Raw genomic sequence first — 18,930 nt, 5'->3', positions numbered from 1 at the left:
TTCACCGGGATTAAATAACTACATGTCTCCAGCACTCAGGAGGCAGAGGCAGGTGATGGAGGGCTCAAGGCCAGTCCTTACTACCCAGAGAGAGCCCATCTTAGAAAACAAAGCTAACGACGGCTTTGAGGACACAGAATACGTTACTGAGCTTTGCATGGAGAGAAAGCCAAGAGCCCTGTCTGAGTCTGTGCAAAAGCCTCTGCTCACAAGCACATTATCTCTGTAAATAAACTGGAAAAAGTTCTAAACATTAAAATGTATAAAACCTAATTTTACAGTATGATTCTAAGATAATGATGCCATTAAAGAGGGGGACTTTCACTTATGGCTAAGCAATCATGAAACTGGAATACACACCAACTCTCCCTCATAATTTCCTTAATTTTAACAACCAAATACATCTTCTAAGACTCAAAAACAACTAAGAGTATTTAATACTAAAATGTGACCTCAAATTAATCTAGGATACCAAAACTGAAAGGCAAACTCTACTAAAAAGAACTCATCTGACAATTCACAGAAGGGAATCTTAGGAAAAGTAACGGACTAAAGACATCCTTTGGTACTATGCAGAGTATCCTCGTTCCATTATTTTCATATTAGACTTCCTGAAAACAGAAAACAATTTATCAAACCAACTTTTATACTGTATGAATAACAGCTATAATTGAAAATATTAAAATATTCTAATGTAAGTTTTAGAGTTGGGCTGTAACTCAGTGGCAGAATAAGTCCAAAAAAGAAAAGACCAAAACACTGTATGGCAGCACTTAATTAAACAATGTCTAATAATGAATAGCAAGCATTCTGAGTTTGACATAAGTCAACAATCAACAGTTATTAAATTAAAATACAATACTGTGACACAATAATACGCTACAATTTTATCACAAAAAGATTTTTAGTATTCATGAAAAAAATGTTGCCTAGTATGTCATCACCAGAAAAGTTATCAAACTTTATAAGTAAACCTTTAGCACATCCTATCATAGAATCTTTAATGTCAAATCCCTCTACAAAATACCACTTTCATTGTTAAAGAGATGTCATGTCTCAGATCCTAAGCTATTCTCTAAAACTGATACTTTAAAAGCCAATTTTCTAAGAACAGAGCAGACAGGCTGGACTTTCCCAAGCACTTGTCAATTTCCATAGCGTGCTTCCTAATTAAACCATCTTTTCTAAATGAAAACAGACAGACCCCTCTCCACCATACCACATTTCCTGGACAGCTGTTCACTCCAAATGAGGGAATTCCTCAAATAGTCCTTCATCTCAATTCCATCCTCCACTTGCTTTTCCCTAAACTATTGATGCATTCCATTCACTACTGTATCTGCCTCCCATTTTGCTTTTCTCCTAATTTATCCCACACTAAAAGATTGGGGTTTTTAAATTAAGAGTTAATTTCTTCTCTAACTAAAACCTGCCAAGAATTCTCTTAGGCTTTCAGGTTAAAGTTATTGCAATGATCTTACACTCGAAATTTTATAAAATTTTCATTGGGGCCACAGTAGTGAAACACTCAACCAAAAGTGAGAGACCAACTCTAGTTCCAACCTGCTACACAAGATACACCAAAGAGTCCCAGGTAGAAAGTTGTCACAGCTAGGTGTCTAGAACAGAGCAATTCGATTTTGAGCTTCTCTACCAGGAACTTAATTAACTGTCATGGCGAAGCTGGGCTGTCATCCTGAGCTATCTGAGAAGAAGGAACCTCAGCTGGAGAACTGTCTCCATCCAACAGACCTATGGGCATGCCTGAGGGGCATTTTCTTGACTGCTACTGTGGCGCTGGTAGTATAAGAAAGGTAGCACAACATAACATGAGCCAGAGGGAGCAAGCCAGTAAGCAGATTCTTCTACCACCTCTGCTCCAGTTTCTGCGTCTGGGTTCCTGTTCTGAGTTCCTGCTCTGATTGATTGTAAGTTATAATATGAAATAAACCTTTTCCTCCCCAAGTTGCTTTTGGCCATGCAGTGAGAGAAAGCAAACTTGGACAAATATCTACCAAGAATGATTTCTAAACTGGAGATGGGGGTCAAAATGTTTTCCAAAGGCTATCCTTTGCAACTTGTAAAACATTTAGCACTTTCAAAAACAGTGCATGGTTTTGGGTTAAGGAGGGGTGGTAATGAACCTATCCCCAAACTGGCGGTAGACCCATGCACTGACTTCAAGTGACTACTGAAGCTGTCATTAAGGGACTGCCAGCTTCCGAGACGCTCTTTCTTCAAACTTCTAAAGTACTATACTGGCTTCTTTCCCCCATCCCACCATGAGGCTGCCACAGCCCTAGCAATAATAACTAACAGATGTGTAACAGAGCTAGCTACCAAATGATGACAAGATCATGCAACTCACTCTATTAACTGATGAAAAAGAAAAGTATATCTCTATCTGCTCTTGATAGATAAAGGCTTTCAAATCCCTGCTTTCATGAAAATCAAAACTAAATGACAGTGATCAGCCCTCCCAGAAGGCAATATCCTATCAGACCAAAATTTTTATTAGACAGTTTAAACATTTTCTCTACAAGTTAAAGTGAATAGCAAGCTAATAAATTTTATTTACAAAATTTGGTGGTTTTTTTTTTATAGAAAACAAAAAAAAATGCTCTGTATGAATCCCAAAACTATGCCTACTTCAAAGGATTCATTGTTGGGGGATATCTGATCACACTGTGAACCCCAAGTCAGCAATTGAGGTAATTAAATAAAGTTAACCTTGGGTCAGAAGGCTGAGAGAGCAACTAGTTGACAGAAAGTAACCAGAGACCATCAGAGGGCATCCGGAAGAGACAGAGAGACAAACCAGAAGTAGTAGGGAGGAGTTTGGAATGGTGAAGCTTTTTGTGGTTTGGCAAGCATGCCAAGGGACTAATTTTCCTCCCCTTTGGCTTTTTTGCAACAGGGTCTCCATATGTAGCCCTGGGTGGCTTAAAACTGGCTCTATAGATCAGATTGGTCTCAAACTTGAGGCAACCCTCCTGGCTTCATCTCCAGAATGCTAATATTACAGGAATGCGCCATTACAACTGGACTCAGTGATGCTTAGATAAATTTTGCTTTAAAGACTGATACCGGGCTGGAGAGAGGGCTCAGCAGTTGCACATACTGCTTGCTCCGCAAAGGATATGAGTCTGGTTCCCAGCACCCACAACAGGACAACCACCTGTAACTCCACTCCAGGAGCTCACGTATCTTTAGTCTCCGTGGGCACCTGCACTCACATGTATATACCCACAAACAGACACATAATTTTAAAAATAATAAAAATGAATCTTTAAAGATTGGTATCATTGTGCAGATCTCTCGTAGAGCCATGTAAACACCCAAGATCTGGACACACAACACAAAACATTCTTCTCTGCCACACCATCAATCTTGACTCGTCCCCACGTGTCCTGTGAGGAATCAGGAGTGGTGCCTGATCCTGGGGTGCTCATGTGTCGCCTTATTCCCTCACATCTCAACACGGGGCCACAGTCTGCAAGCTTCCCTTCACCTCTGCAGTTCAGAGTTCAAGATAACCAAAGTGTCCCTTCTCGATATCTGGGATTTCACTCCAACACCACCTCCACACAGAGGCCTGCCCTGCTCAGCCCTGGGAAGCAGCACTGTCAACTGGTATTCTATTTCCCACAGCATTCACTCTGTCTTTCATTCCCTTCAAAAAGTATAGGCTCCATCATACAGGCATTAATCTCCTGCCATCGCTTTCCACCCGTGCTGAGGACGGGTGTGGGGGTCATGCAGGGGAGAGAAGGGGTTCTTCCCTCTTAGACACTTCCAGACAGTAGTTCAGAAAGTCAGCCCTAGGCAATGATCCTGTCGGCCTTGTACTCCAGCTTCATTAGTAAATGTAACTTAATACTCAGAGGGCCATATACATTTCCCCTTCCATTTCTAGCTCAATAGGACATCTAAAGTCCTTCTGTAAATACAGCAAGTGCTCCACAGAGGTGCTGGCTAGTCTATGTTAATCTGACACACAAACTAGAGTCATCTGAAAGAAGGGAAACTTGAGAAAATGCCTCCTAAGATCTGGCATTTTCTTAATTAGTGATTGGTAGGAAAGGGCCCAGCCCATTGTGGGTGGTGCCATCCCTGGGCTGGTGGTCTGGGTTTTATAAGACAGCAGGCTGAGCAAGTAAGTCATGGGAAGCAAACCAGTAAGCAGCACCCCTCCATGGCCTCTGCATCAGCTCCTGCCTCCATACTCCTGCCCTGTTTGAGTTCCTGTCCTGACTCCCTGTGATGATGAACAGCAATATGGAAGTGTAAGCCAAATAAACCCTTCCTTCCCAACTTCCTTTTTGGTTTGGTCACTGTGTTTCAATCACAGCAATAGAAACCCTAGCTAAGACAAAGGAACTGTGGCTTTCAGGTTCAAAACTCAAATTATGGGTGCAGTATAAACTCATAAAACCTCAGTATGGGTTTATCTAAGTGCACAGAAATGTAAAATACCTTATACACTATGGAGAAACTACCATAGTTCTTTCCTTTTACTTCCTGGTTTGGAGTGAGGGGGATTTTGGTCACTAGATAATTGCTACAGATAAAAGAGAACTATCAAATGAAGACATATTTTTTTAGACATTATTAAAAGTGTAAAGTCTTTCTAAATGAATAAAAACAATTTTTAAAAAACCTGGGTATGGCTCGGAGGTTAGAGCAGTTGCTGTTCCTCCAGAGGACCTGAGTTTATTTCCCAGAACCTAAACCAGGTGGCTCACAGCCACCTATGACTCCAACTCCAGGGAATCCAATGCCCTCTCCCCGCCCCCTTAGGCACCTGAACTCAAGTGTGTATGCCCCGCCCATCAACACACCCATGTACATAGAGGTTTAAAAAATACAGTGAATAAGAAAATCTGACAAGACTGAGACAACTTGAGAACATGTCAGACAGTAAGAGTCGGTGCAAACAGCACCTCTGAAATAAGGTCAGTTAGATTAAAGTAAAGAAACGGGCTTTGCATGGAAACCAGCAGTGCCCGATTTAAAGTGTATATTTAAACATCTCCGAGGATGTGATTGGTGTGCTTTCTGCTACACAATAACTTTTTGAAGGAAATCCAAAATGTTTGTCTCAGAACAACCCTACCCCAAAGGACACTGAACTGGATGGAAACTGAAATGTAAATAGTAATTAGAGGATTAATTTACTCAAGGATTGGAAACCTTGGATAGAAAGCATGCTTGGCACACGTGTCTTTTAGACACATGTGGGGCATGGCAGCACACACCTCTAATCTCAGCACTGGGGAGGGGGAGGCAGGAGGATTGAGAGTTCTGCCCACCTTGACCTCCAGAGTGAGACTCTGACACCTCACCTCCCTGTTGAAAACAGAAAACTCACAGCGACAGAAAACACAGAATAATATGTAAGTGTTCCTTCCACTTAGATACAATCTCTTCAATATAGCTCAAAATAGAGGTTGGTCAGCACAGAAAGAATTAAGCAATAGTAGGTTTTTAAATTCTTTTGTGTAATTTGATATTTATCTAGGAAAGGGGAAAGGAAAGGGCACAAATCACTAGAGAAGTTTTCTAAGTGACATTCTCTCCCTTTCCTCAATCCTGAGAACACTCCAAAGCAATGACAGTCTATTAACTTTGGGTGTCTCCTGGAGGTGAGTTCTGCACACATCTGTGTTTGAAACACTTAGGGTAAGGCAGGACAGGTGTCTTTCCAGTAGTGAAAAGAACCGAGCAGGGCAAGCTTAAACAGCAACAAGGAGAGCAAGTAAGAGTGTGGCACCCACAGGGACTCAAGACAAACAACCAAACTGTGGCTGAGACACTGTGGAAGAAGGAAGGATGTGAACATGGGAAAACGAAGCAAGTGTGTACCACAGAACTCGGTGACTAAGGACGTGGAGGACACCAGGAAAGTGGGCAGGCAGGTAAAACAGTGGCTAGATTGCCTTTTAGAGCTGGCCTGGTGGCCCACACTTAATCACAGCACTTGGGAGCTTGACGCAGGAAGGTCAGGAGTTTACGGCAAGTCTGGCATACATGATAGCCTGTCTCAAAACAGTCAATTAAACAAACAAAAGAGCTGAATTCAGAATAAAAAAAAAATTTATTTAAGATTAAAATTAATTAAAATTTAAAAAAATCTAAGGCACTGATTAGATGATTCGGCATTTAAGAACACTGGCTGCTCTTTGCCTGGGATCCAGATTCAGTTCCCAGCACCCACATGGTGGCTCACAACCCTCTGTAACACCAGTTCTGGGAGTCTGGGGACCCTCTTCTGGCCTCCATAGGCACTACATGTATGTGATAAACACACACACACACACACACACACACACACACACACACACACACACAGGCAAAATAGTCATAAACATAAAATAAGTATTTAAAAGTATCTTGGAGACAACCAAATATAGCATGGACCCACAGTCTAGTGAAGGTTATGGGGCTAAAGACTTAGACGGAAATCTCATCAGCAAGTACACAGCACTAGAAGCTACGGACTGCCTGATCCCCCCAAACCAGAGATGGAGCAGGGATGTAAAACACTAGTTTACAACTGTCACTCATTACCTAGGAATAGTTCCTTCGTGACTAAGATCACTATAACCAATGACACGTTGACAAGAGAAAAGTGTGAGTTTGTTTTTAATGTAAATTTTCTATAAAATGAGAGGCTTCGTGGGTAGCTGTTCAGAAATACAACTGGAGAAGAAGGAGAATTACAATGGAAATGACTGAGGGAGAGGCTTAGTAACATAGACTTGTAGATTCTTCACTGTGTCCCTGGGTCTTCAGAGATACATTCCTTTTCTACAGGAGAGTGTGGGGGGGGGGTGATAGTGTTATAGCCTGCTGGGTGGAGGGGACGGATGGACAGCAGGTCACCTTCTTCCCTCTGTTTCCCCAATGCCAAGGTAGCACGTTTTGGAGTAGAATGTCCTAAACCCCATCTGCTCCAACCATACACAGGAAATAGTGCTGATTTATTACTAATACCTGCTCTGGATATAGAATGGGAGATTAGAGATCTGATATCCTTAGTTGAATAATAAAGGAAATGAATCTTTTGCTCCAGTGGATTTAAAAGTTTATAGCACAAGTGAAAAGCAATCACACCTGGTAGAGGGAACGTGAGAGCAGCACTCACTCCCAGCACACTTTTTTTTTTTTTAAAGGGAGAGGAGGCTGAATCTGAGTGAGTGAATTCTACTTTGCAGGAAAAACACTCTGGGTAAAGCACTTCACCTGCAACACTGACACTTGCCGCTGCTCTTGAGAGGACTTTGTGTCAGCCAGCACTGGCTGCTCTTGAAAGGACCCAGGTTCGGTTCCCGACACCCACATGGAAGCTCACAACTGTCTGTAACTTGAGTTCCAGAAGATCCAACGCCCTCTTCTTGCCTCTGAGGATGCCAGGCATGCACATGGTACAATTACATACATGCAGGTACTCACCTACTCGTGAAAATCAAATCTTTTCTCAAGACAACTGTCAAGGGGCCCATAAGGAGCCTGTCAAAAGAACGTATTTCTCACGATTTTCAAAAGATAAGCATGCAAAGAGGGAACATGAATAAATGAGGCGCAAACACACAGTCAAATCTAGTAAGTGGGTGTTAAAGAGACAACAGGCACTTTAAACCAAAGGTGGCTCAATCAGCGGAAAATGAAGAACACGGCGGCCCATTTTAAAATAATAAATCCCTCCTCCCTGAACTGCTCGCCTAACACTGGCTAAATTAAAACCCATAAAAATGACAGGAAAACGTAGCTCACTTGGAAATATTGCTCAGTTTTGTTCTCTGGTGCCTTTACCCTCTACCAGTCAAAACTCCAGAGAGATGGAAATACCTACTATCAAAGGAGTACCCAGACAGAAATCTGGGGTGGATGGTGCAAAGTCAAGCACCGTGTGCCATTTAACATTGTCTACTCAAATAAGCAGAACAGTACTCTGCACCACTGAAACAGGACAGAGGCACTGGAGCATCTTTACAAATGATAAAAAGAATCAAGTTTAAAATTTTTCACTAAGGAAATATTTTAACTTATCAAAATATCGTCACATGTTCTTTAATTCACAGATCTGGAATGACTCTCTACATCCTGTTATTTCCTAAGAGTACCAACTAAAAATGTTTTCTACTAAATTAAAGATGCATGGATTATGCTTTACATTGATCTTAAAAGACAAACGATTCATTGTTCATTTTCCGGAACCGAAAGGCAACAATTTTCCCAACAGTTCTCACAGTAACAAGGAAGATGCAGGGCTAGAAAAGACAGGCTGTTCAACAGAGCTATTGTTTTTATTACTGGGACCAAAGCAGATGTCAAAGAAAATTAACTTTTACAAGCAGCTGCTCTTTTAACTTCATTGATTTTAACAAGAGCAAATCCTGTGTCCTTCTGAACTACATTCTCTCCTAACAGCAATGGATCCCAATTACAGAGCCTACAATGTGAACTTCCGTGTTCTATTTCTACTTTCTTCTGTAGCCAAGTTTGTTCTCCCATCTCAGACTCTCCCTTGGCAGGTCAGACTGCTCCTTATAATCAGGACACCTAGTACTCGAACGCCCACAAAATTTACTGGTTTTCACAGTGCTTGTGAACAGGTTATCTCATGGATCAGTACACCAGAGGCAGCTTATCAGTCTGCAGCAGCACCTGGGAATTTCCCTATCTGCTGGTCACCAACATGATTTTCAATACCAAGGCTCCAAAACTGGCAAATGACCTTGCTGAGCAAAAGGGTTCTAAACATGCCAATAGTTGAACTTCCAAAGAAGAGTGAGCACTATAGAGGTAACAAGATGTTTCCAGTCCAGGGGGCTGGATGACACACACAGACTGAGGGAAGTAAGCCTAGGACCCATGCAAGCAGCTATTCCAACTCTCGGTTTTGATCATGGGGCCTAGTGTGAGAAGAAAATGGGTATCAGGGGCTACCCTGAGCACCACAGCCTGTTGCTATCATTTACAAACTATAAGACAAGTGCTTGTTTTAGGAAGAGAAAGGGTAGGAGAGGTACATGGAGAGGGCACACATGGGTCATGCACTTTTCCCCCATAGAACTCTTTCAACTTTGAGAGTAACTTCATAATTTAGGCTCAAAATTCTTAAGCTACAGCAAGCAGTTTCTCCACTGCTGAACTTCTGCTGAACTCGGATGCTCTCTTTCTGCCTCTTCCCTCTCCTCCCTTCTTTCTAGTTGGGGAGTGAGCCCAGGGCCTGGTACTTGCTGGGCAGTACAAAACCGCTAAGCTCACAATTAGTCTCCCCACCAGATTCCTCAAGAACAAAAGAAGAATCTGGCACATGAAATCCAGAATGTCCCAATCTTCCTACCAACAACCAAGAGGCTGAACTGTCCACTTTCTGGTGGCCTAAAAGACTCTTCTTACGGAACAAGGACAGAACCACACAAGTACCCTCACTGTTTTTCCATATGTAGGACACTCCCCAAGAAGGCAGTGTCTCAGACTGGTCCACCAAAGGTCACTGAACTTCTTAGTAGTCAAATCACCATCTGTCTCAGCAAAGCCAAACAAAAACAACAACCTTGCTTGAGTCTACTGCCGCAATCTTTATACAGATAAACATTGCTGGGAAACAGTGCCACCATGACAGCTTTGGTGACTTAGTCTCTTGTAGATTTTAAACATCTTAATACTTTAAAAAAAAACATAACATTTTTGGTTGTGAGCCTAGCCTTTAACGGCTGAGCCATCTCTCCATCAGGCGGATCTCTGTGAGTTCGAGGCCAGCCTGGTCTCCAAAGTGAGTTCCAGGAAAGGCGCAAAGCTACACAGAGAAACCTTGTCTCGAAAAACCAAAAAAAAAAAAAAAAAAAAAAACCACATTTTCACTTTCTATAGGCTCCTACCAAAGAAGTCCCTGGTGATACAATTGGGATGGAGAGTTGGCAGAGATGACTCTGGGTCTGGGTATTCATCACAACTACTAAGAGATAAAGCTAACATTTGTTTCAACCAAAAAATTTTGTATTCAAAGACATTACAAACCATTTAAGCTTTTAGATGTTAACTCATGTAATAAATTTGTGAAACAATAACTAAAGAAACTAAAATTCATTATTATATTTTCATTCATCATCTCTTTTTAAAGTATCCGTACCATACTAACCTAACTATAAATTTGTTATTTCTTACTTCATACTAAAAAAAAAAAAAACAAATGTCCTTCCTGAGTTTTGCAGAGCTAAACTCAAGAATATTAACCTAAATTGCATTAGATGGAAGTTACTCATAAAGCTTCCTAAATAATCACACAAGCTGTACTCAGTGCACTACAGACTTCTGGAGAACAGTGGCCTTCATAGCGCATGTCCTTCATCTTCTCTGAGTGCAGTTCCTTAAGTCCTGCTGGATCTCTAGCCTGTCCAAAGAGTCGGTCTAAGTTCCCACTGAATTGGCATGCCTCCATGCTGTGTACTGTGCTTGTAATGTTGAACCCTGTTCTGCCCTGTACTTAACATGCTCTAGATTAAGTAATCTAAAATTAACACCAAAGGACCCACCATTATACTTAATTACAGAAGTGAAGAGACAGAGAAGAGATATACATGCGTAAATGCATGCTTTAACTTTTTATTTACTTACTTATTTTTACAATAAATAAATAGATGGATGGATGGATGGATGGATGAATGAATGAATGAATGAATGAATGTAAAGCCTCATTTCCCACTAACTTGGATTTCCACTAACACTTGGAAGTGGAGACAGGGCAATGGAGAAGAAAGCCAAGTTGGTGGGTAAGATTTGTATGAATGCCTTGGAAACAGGCATTCAATAAAGCAAAGTCCTTAGACATGCAACTGAAGTACTGGGGAGTCTGAGGGTGATTAAAAACAGAGGGGTTCCCATTTCCCCTGCAGCTAACACCTTAACCACTGTTCCCAATGTGCAATTCAGGTCACTTGAACAAAGCCCTGGTCCTCGTACTCAGGGATGCTGCTGAGAGGACTCACTTCCTCAGCACTCCAGCTGCTTCCCTTGCTTTCTCCTCTGACTCAGAGAGTACCTCCTTAATGAGACCTTGCCTTTGCAGATGTAGGAAGGCTTTGAGTGTAAACAGAGCCCTGTGTGCCTGCACATCTCACTCACAGCTTGTTCCTCTATCCAGATAGAATCAGATATTGCCAGGCAGTCTAGCACCATCCATGTGCTTCTGGTTCAGTGAAAGATGAATCGCCTCAAAAATAGTTAGAGATTAATAGAGAAAAGACGACCAACATCGATGTCCAGCCTACACGTGTACACATGCACACACACACACACAAACACACACACACACACTGACACACGTGTGTATACAATACACACATGCCAAGGTCAGCATATACACACAAATGAAGATAGAAAAGTATACTGTACTCTGTTGAAGATAAAACGCCATCTAGACTTTTCAATCCTGTGTTATTATGTACCATTAAATAAGACTTTCAAAAAGGCCTTATTTCATTACACATTTAGAGGTAATGTCTTTTGATATGACTAAAAAAATATGAATAAACTGCATATTTGAAAGTTTCAACAAATACATAAGGATTGAAAAAAAATCTCTTCCTTCCCTGTTTACTTCATCTTTTTATATTAAAGTAAGATTTTATTTATTTTATTTTATTTTTTTTTATTTTTTTTTTTTTTTTTTTTGGTTTTTCGAGACAGGGTTTCTCTGTGTAGCTTTGTGCCTTTCCTGGAACTCACTTGGTAGCCCAGGCTGGCCTCGAACTCACAGAGATCCACCTGCCTCTGCCTCCCAAATGCTGGGATTAAAGGCATGCGCCACCACCGCCCGGCTATTAAAGTAAGATTTTAAGATTGATTTCAGTTTTCACATTCTACAATAATGAATAGATTTTTATCAAACTTAAAAATCTTAGTTTCTGAGTAATGACATAATATTCAAAAAGATTCACATTTTGAAGGAGCAACCTGAAACATGCAGTTTTCCATTTCTAAACTCCAGAATGTGTGCAGTGACATGGAACTCTTCAGTAACACATACCCAAGCTTCTGAACTTATTGTATTGACACTAATACAATAATCAGCTCAATGCCAGTGTAAGCAATTTAGTAAATCAAAATGGCACACAAAATTACATTTTCAGAGAAAGTAGCTATCTTTTTCTTATCTCATTTTCAGGTTATGACCCTTTTCTATTTTATGTCTAATAATATATAAATTCCATGGTAGATGCGAGGAGGAATGTTAGTCTGTTAAAAAAATCCTTACCTGCTAGTTTAAGCATTACAAAATAATAATAATAATAATAATAATAATAATAATAATAATATAGCTATTATGAGAATGTACTTACTATTCTAATAACCCAAATTAGTGACTTCCTTCTTAATGGTGGAATGGAGCAGAATTTGGACATTCCTGGTGGCAACACAGGCGTGAATTCTGGACCTCAGTGACATATTCTAGCAGCACTTACCCATCCACCCACAGTATAAAATCAAGAAATGGGGATGAAGTAAACAAAATGCCTTGAGAATAAACGTTTTGTTACATCATATTTGTAAAACTTCTGATACCAAAACAGCTAGTTGAGACTTTAAAAGACCTTGACACCCATTTGACTGATTACTTTCCAAAGACATTATTTCATACTTTCTGGCACAAGAGATTTGATGGTGTTTGATGGATAGCCAGACAAGCAAAGGACAAGTCAGAGCAATTGCCATCCTTTATAGCTGGCATTTCCATGTTTTATTATATATTTTCAGAAAAGAGAAAATGGAAAAAAATCCATAGGCAGTGTTAGTTCCAAGATATCCTACCATACACAGAAAGCTTCAAAATTTATATTTGGAAGCACTCACTACCCCGAAGTTCACCTTATTACAACTAAGGAAAATACCTGCATCACACATTCTTTACATTCTGCTTCCTCCGATAACAATTTGTGAACAAATGAGCCACAAGACCCCCTGCACGAAAAGCACAATACTAACTATTCAAGTTTGCTTTCTGTTGCTATGATAAACACCATGACCGAAAGCAAGTTGGGGGAGGAAAGGGTTTGCTTAAACTTCCAGGTCACAGTCCATCACTGAAGCAAGTGCGGGCAGGAGTTCAAGCAGGAATGGAAGCGGAAAACATGGAGGAAAGCTGCATGCTTGCTGAGTCCTTCTCGACTTGCTTGCTTGCTTGTTTCTCCCTCCCTACGCCCCAAGACAAGGTTTCTCTGTTTAACAGCCTAGCTGTCCAGAACTCGCTTTGTAGGCCAGGCTGGCGCAAACTCACAGAGATGCACCTGCCTCTGTCTCCCAAGTGCCGGGATGCACCACCACACCTTGCTTCAACTAGCTTTCTTACCCAACTCAAGACCACGTGCTTGGGATAGTAAGGACTACAGTGTGCTAGGAACAATTATCAATCAAGGCAATGTCCTGTAGACATGTCCACAGAGTGACCTAGGAAACTCCTTCAGATGACTCTAGGCTGTATGCACTAGACAGACGAAGCTAGCTAGGATATTGACTATAAAACTTGACTTTTCCTATTCCGCTATGTGTGCTCCTCAGTTTATGTATCTTAATCAAATATAAGAGAACATCAGCATAAAGTGGAATGTGCCCTACTAAGAAATTGCAATAATGTTGTCACATGAAATACCAAACACTTCACAAAATTTTAGAGTCATTTACCAAAAACATCTATTTGCCACCGAGCTATTTTTCATAGCTCAGTGTAGTAGCACATTACTTTAATCTCTGCATTTGGGAAGCAGTGGTATGTCTTTGAGTTAGAGGACAAAACTGTCTACATATCCAGTTCCAGGCAGTCAGGGCTACACAGTAAGACCCTGTCTCAAAAAACAAACCTATTTTAAAAAACAAAGATAGATAGGTAGATAGATAGATAGATAGATAGATAGATAGATAGATAGATAGATAGATAATAGAGACAAACAGACATGATAGCATCATCCAAAAGTCAGTAGACATTTGTTATTAAAAACACACACTTAGCCGGGCGTTGGTGGCGCACGCCTTTAATCCCAGCACTCGGGAGGCAGAGCCAGGCGGATCTCTGTGAGTTCGAGGCCAGCCTGGGCTACCAAGTGAGTTCCAGGAAAGGCGCAAAGCTACACAGAGAAACCCTGTCTCGAAAAACCAAAAAAAAAAAAACACACTGTAAGCATACAGGCAGCAAAAGACTTAAGGAAACTGACATTTGCAGCAGCAGACTGGCTTTTCACTATGCTTTACCTAGAAGTCAGACAGCTGACTTTTTGGCATGTACAAGGCAAGAATGTATACAACATTCACTAACATAAGCAAGAACAAACCTGGAAGGGAAGGGGAGGCATTCAGTTCACTCTGAAATGCCCATTAGATATCCAGGCAGAACTACCTGGGCTCATGAAATAAAACCAAAATTCCAATTAGTATCAGAAAAGTCTGTAGACTTTTATGCTTTAGCATAAACTCTACGCTGAGAGCTAGTGTGATCCAATGACATTCTGCAGCCTAGGTGCTCCCTTATATTATCAGCATCAACTGACAAGTATCACTGGTTATCCAAGTCCAAAAGTCTGAATAAAATGGATGGCTTGAAAGCAGCTGTTAAAAGTGGTCCAAGTATCATTTGCTTTAGCAAGGTACTAATGATGGATGAAGTATGTACTGAACACATGTGGCCACAAGTTCTTGAAACATATCCATCCAGTCATGTTAAGGTACAAAACATATACCTAATGTCAAAACTCTCACATAAAGACTGTAAAATACCTCAATGGCTTTGTACAGTGGCATACTAAAATATTTACATATGGAGCTAATTAAAATATTTAAATTAACTTTATCCTTTAATTTTTCATGTGGATAGTAGAAAAATATGGCCTGTGTTGTATTTCTATTAGACAGAGGATTCCTGAACCATCAATGAATATGACATCTGTCCACCATACAATCAGAACATAAAAGGCAGGAGCATGAAGAAGTAAATTTAAAAAAAAAATAATCACTTGCAGGGTTGAAGATAGAGTTCAGTGGCAGAGAGCTTAGCACCATGTGTAAGAACATGGGTTCAGCCCCCACCAGAGTCCGGGAGGCTGCCAAAAACACCTGTGCTATGTCCTATTTTTTTTAAAAAAAAAAATCTATTTCACATATACAGAGTTAAAAACACAACTCTAAAAAATGTGCTCCAAAGACAACATAACATACAAAGCCCCCAAGAGTAAAAAGAAGTATATTTCTTTTATAAAAATAATAGTAATTTCTAAATATTTATTTTAAAGCCATGTATCATGATCTACCACCCCATAGCTTTTTTTTCAGTTATAAAAGTTATAAAGAAAACGTATAAATACACAGCCCTTGTTACATTGATAAATACTTAATCAAACAGAATATGAACTTATGAGTTATGAAGTTCTATTATATACTATTTAGATGATTTGCTTCACCTCAATGTGCAAAATAACTGAGGACCCAGGATGAAAGGCTGTTTACCTGACTTGTGTTCCTTTGTGGATGGTCTTAGATTTTCTTGGTGCTGAGATTCTGAAATTTCACAATATCTTGCCATGGTGTGAGTCTTTTCACCCTTCCAGCATGGCATTTGGGGCTCTTTCTATATGGTGCCACTGTTCTTTCTTTATCCTGGGAAATTCACCATCATCACTTCCGAGTATCCTCTCCTGCCCTGCAGATGTAGTCACTGGAGTTCTAGACTCGCCATGTCACTACCTCCATATTGATCTGCCTCCCGTACTTTTCTCTCACCTTGACAGTTTTTCGGTATGATATTCAATAATTCACTCTACCTATACCCATCTTAGTCATCTGATGCATTAAGTTCCTCACCTCAATACTATGTTTGCCATAGTTCATTTTCCCAATTTGTTCATTTTATAATGTCTTCCTTTATATCACTACTGTCCTTACTGCTGGGTAACTTATGCTTACTGTGTTGATTCCTCTGTCCTCATGACTCCATTCATGAGGTCTGGTACAGTAGTCTCTCCTTACACACAGAGAACACATCCCAAGACCTCTGGTGGATCTCTGAATCTATGGATAATATCAAGCCCTACATATAACTACATGGCTACATTATGTGTGTGTGTGTGTGTGTGTGTGTGTGTGTGTGTGTGTGTGTGTGTACATACACACATCTATGTTAAGGTTAATACATTAGACTGTGGTTGACTACACATAACTACATGGTTACAATATATATAATATATATATTATATATGTGTGTATATATATATACATACACACATCTATGTTACGGTTAGTACATTAGATACAATAATAATTTCAGACTGTGGTTGACTGCACATAACTAAAACCCAGGACAAGGGAGTCCCACTGTATTGGTGTCTGTTTATTTGCTTTCAGCAGTGGCTAAACTTCACATTTCTATACCTTTGTGTGTTTATGATCTTCAAAGATATGACCTACTAGGTTTAGAAGTGTATATAAAAATGGCCCAAACACAAATCCTGGTGTCCTCCCTCTGAGCGAATTTGAGAAAGATGCAGGATGAGTCTTGACCAGTGAGCCTGCTGTCTGACACAAGATGTCCCCTATGGCAGGGCTAACTGTAAAGCCATATAAACCGCACTGGGAGAAGACAGTCTGTGGGGTGCCGTGTGCAAACACCTGCCCTCCGTAGCTGGTAGCTTATACCCATTTACATCAGCTCTTCACCCCAGCAAGTCTTTTATGTTGCCCTGACATGACCCTACAGACATCCATTTCTTTAGTAGCAGGGCAAGCAATTATTGTCTCAAGGATACTGGAGAAAACTCAAAATCAGAACTTAAAGGAAAAACAGCTTAGAAAATTTTGTCTCCGCCCAGGTCATGCTATACTACAGGCTAAGACACCCACACAATCTCATCTATTCATTAATAGCCTATCTTGGTCAGTGTTCTACTGCTGTGGAGAGACACCATGACCACAGCAACTCTTACAAAGGAAAGCATTTAATTAGGGCTGGCTTATAGGTTCAGAGCTTAGTCTATTCTTTTCATGGTGGGAACATGGCAGCACATAGGCAGGCATGGTGCTGAAGAAGTAGCTGAGAGTTCTACATCTGGATCCACAGAGAGCACAAGAGAAACTCTGGAACTGGCTTGGACTTTTGAAACCCCAAAGCCCATCTCTAGTAACACTCTTCCGCCAACAAAGCCACACCTCCTAATCCCTCCCAAGTAGTGCCATTCCCTGATGACCAAGCATTCATATATATGGGAGCCTATGCAGGCCATTCCTATTTAAACCACCACACAGCCCAAGACACAAGCAGAATTTCCATAGCTACTACAGGTATTCCTCTGGATCTACACTGTCCTCTTTTGCAGTTTATCCACAGCAATGTCATGGAGAACTTAGAAAGCAAGAGGAAGGGAGAACAGACCAACTATGTGTCCGGAGTTCCAAAACCATTCTCTCCTGGGTCTAAATCCTAGTCATTATTACCTGTATGACCCTGAAATAACAACTTCATTCCTCAGTGCCTCAATCCCTCATCCCATTTACACGTAAGAACTAAAACTGAGAAAAGGAAAGAGACACACACAGCGTCTGTCACCTGTGTGTCAACATGTGCTGTACAAAGCAGCAAGCTATGTTGGAGCCAGTGATGTGCTAACCCTGTTAGAATAAAACTCCACTGCAGTATTATCACCTCCACTTGAATCAACTGACTAGGCCTCATGAAGAAACAGTGTGTTTACCTATGACACAGTTGCCGAAAGAGTACATCTATTGAGTTCTCAAATTACTTCAATTCCCAATTAGTCCAATCTGCTTTTGAAAATAATCAAATTATCGGCTGAGGATTTAATTTAGTGGTAGAGCACTTGCGTGGTAGGAACAAGATATAGGATTTAATCCCAAGCACAAGAGGGATAAAATCAAATTATTTATAACTCATGATTTTTAATAAAACAATATTTCTGTGAGTTGAATGTTTGTGTCTCACTGTGTCTAAATATGCTATTTATATGACCATAAAATAAGTTTATTCCTGTTCTAGTTTCTTTTCTGTTGCTGTCATAAAAGATCTTGAGAAAAATCAAGGTAGGAAAGAAAGGTTTTATCCTAGATCACAATTACACAATACAGTCAATTATTGTGCTAAAGTCAAGGTGACAAGAATTTTAAACAGCTGGTCACATCACAGTCAAGGGCAGGGAAAAATGAATGTGTGCACGCTCAGCTCACTTCCTCCAATCTCATATATCTCAGGAGTCTGTGCCTGGAGAATAGTGTTGCCTACAGTGGGCTGGGTCTCCCGATATCAATTAATCCGGCCAGCCCTCCACAAACATGCACACAAGCCAACCCAATGTAGACAATTCCTCAATGATTCTAGTTAAAGTTAGTCATCACAGTTCCAAACAAGCATAGCTCCAACATAATATATAAATTGGTTACATTTTCAATATAGTGAAAAGCACATAGTTCTCAAAGAAATATAGATAAATATATAGAAATAAATATTTGAAACCCAGTTATATATCATCTTTCTAGTTTCCACAGCTACCTACACAAATATTATATAAGGTACACTTGAAAATATCAACTCAAACCTAAACTATGTGCATGCTTCAATTAAAATTTAGTATTAAACAAGCTTATTAGGCATTATTTCTTTGTTGTTCACTTTCTAGAAGAATTATTAGAAATTGATTAACAATCTTATACAGTTTTTTCCTAATACTGGCTATCAAAATCGAAGGGGTAAATAACCCACCAAAAATAAAATCTTTATGCATCTGCCACATGGTGTCAAGTTTTCTCCCATTATATTTAATATAAGTAAAATCCTCATACATCACAGTATAAGTCAATGGAAACACTATGTAAAGGAAGAAGATTAACGATTATAGAGCCACCCAGAGAAACACTCATTTGGTGTGTATT

At 40.2% G+C, this 18,930-nt stretch overlaps 1 protein-coding gene across 2 annotated transcripts in view; it reads right to left on the bottom strand.

The window, feature by feature from the left end:
* Positions 1 to 18,930, bottom strand: part of Prim2 (DNA primase subunit 2) — a 237,060-nt gene that overhangs the window by 96,667 nt on the left and 121,463 nt on the right. The window lies entirely within an intron of this gene.

The sequence above is a fragment of the Peromyscus leucopus genome, chromosome 16_21 (assembly GCF_004664715.2).
Source record: "Peromyscus leucopus breed LL Stock chromosome 16_21, UCI_PerLeu_2.1, whole genome shotgun sequence".
NCBI lineage: Eukaryota > Metazoa > Chordata > Mammalia > Rodentia > Cricetidae > Peromyscus > Peromyscus leucopus.
The sequence above is the reverse complement of the archived record's forward strand: the minus strand, read 5'-3'. Positions and strand labels throughout refer to the sequence as shown.